The following is a 1,654-nucleotide window of genomic DNA, read 5'->3' as shown; positions in this document are numbered from 1 at the left end:
GTGCAGCATATGTATCCCATGGAAAGGCTACTATTCATAGTATTGGTGATCAAACTCTTTCAATTGGTCCTTTTTCTATTGTAGGTGGTTTCTTTGTTTGGTTTGATATTAGAGGCCTATCTTCAGCTCCAATGATTCTCTCTTTAAGCTCCCTCCTCGATTTGGATTTTTCCGCCCCTTATTAATCAATTCCTTACTCAAGGCACATGGAGCACAAAGACTTGTGCCACAAGTTAATGCAACACAAGATAAATATTGTAGAGATTGTGAGGGATGATTGCAGGATGTTCATAGCATGGATATTGTGAGACAAGGTTGTATGATCTTGCTATCATAAGATGTAAAACATTGAGTGTGCCTAATAATTGAGGTGGTAAATTTCCATGGGGATGGGGGTGGGGCCCGACCTCTTTTTCTCTTTCTCATAAGAGTCAAGTTAAACTGAGCACTAAAGAAAATGTGGGCATCTTTTAATCTTCATCAATCAAAGTCGCTTCGAGCAAGGTAGATGGCGATAGCGCCTCAAGACGAACAGTAGTAGTGTGCCACTTGTGAGGACCTGATTCGACCACTTGTCAAGAGCTCATTGTACTGCAGGAAATGATATAAAGGAGGGCGGAATCTAGTGCACAATTCATAGTGCTGTGGAAGGAGAGAGAGAGAGAGAGAGAGAGTTGGTAGATCCTGTGGTTGACCAATGGATGTGCAAGACAAAAATGCTACTTACATTGTTAGCTCCAACCTCTCAGGTACTACTCATACTCTTCATAGACCTAATTTCTCAACTCTATGGAGGACTTGTTCTTCATGTGAGCTTACACACGTTTTAATTGAGTTGTGTAGGGCTGCCCATACATGGCGTTCAAGTGCAGGCCGAGAAGGGCAACGCGCTTGTTGTAAAAAGCGGCCGCGGCTTTGAGCGCAGCCTTCTGTTGTTGCCGCCGAACGCTAACCTTGACAATGCAACGGCCGTTTGGGATGGCTGAATCCTCACCGTTTCCATCCCTAAAATATATCCCATTTATAAGCCTCTTCCCTCCAATAGCATCCTCATGAAAATTATCCGGCTTTGACCTCACCTTTGCACATGGACACTTAACTGGGCCTAAAGTAGTAGCCTTGTGTGAATACTTTGCGCCTTTCGAGAGCTATTAACCATGTTTTCTCATTTTCCTCAGCTGGGTACTCCCTACCTATATAGGGATTCCTCCTTGGACTTTGTAAATTTTTTGGCTTTCAAATTTACATCTGCCCGTGCTTATAATGTTATAAAAAAAAAATTGAGGCAATGGAGAGAAATTGCCTCACCTCTACATGTAAAATTGATGGAGTGGAGGCAGTTGGCCATTTCATCAACAAATGGAGGCAAGGGAGTGAAGTTGGATCCTCTCTACATGTAAAATTGATGGGTGGAGTGAAGTTGGCCATTTCATATACTCATATGTTTGCATTCACTATGAACATTTCCATATACCGCTAGTTTATAGTTTGACAAGGACAATGAATTGTGTTTCATGATGGTTTATCGTGTAATGTGTGACCTCATATGAACACATGGACGATGGCTATTTGCTTTTGAAATGCTTGCTTCTTTAGAAAGTGGTAAACTTTCTCACAGTTTGACAAGCATGAACACAAGGAATGTCAAGTCGAC

At 42.0% G+C, this 1,654-nt stretch overlaps 1 pseudogene; it reads left to right on the top strand.

The window, feature by feature from the left end:
* Positions 1 to 697: 697 nt before the first annotated feature.
* Positions 698 to 1,073, top strand: LOC147429201 (uncharacterized; annotated as a pseudogene).
* The last annotated feature ends 581 nt before the right edge of the window (positions 1,074 to 1,654 follow it).

The sequence above is a fragment of the Adiantum capillus-veneris genome, chromosome 22, assembly GCF_014529385.1.
Source record: "Adiantum capillus-veneris isolate H3 chromosome 22, ASM1452938v2, whole genome shotgun sequence".
NCBI lineage: Eukaryota > Viridiplantae > Streptophyta > Polypodiopsida > Polypodiales > Pteridaceae > Adiantum > Adiantum capillus-veneris.
This window is presented reverse-complemented; position numbering and strand designations above follow the sequence as displayed.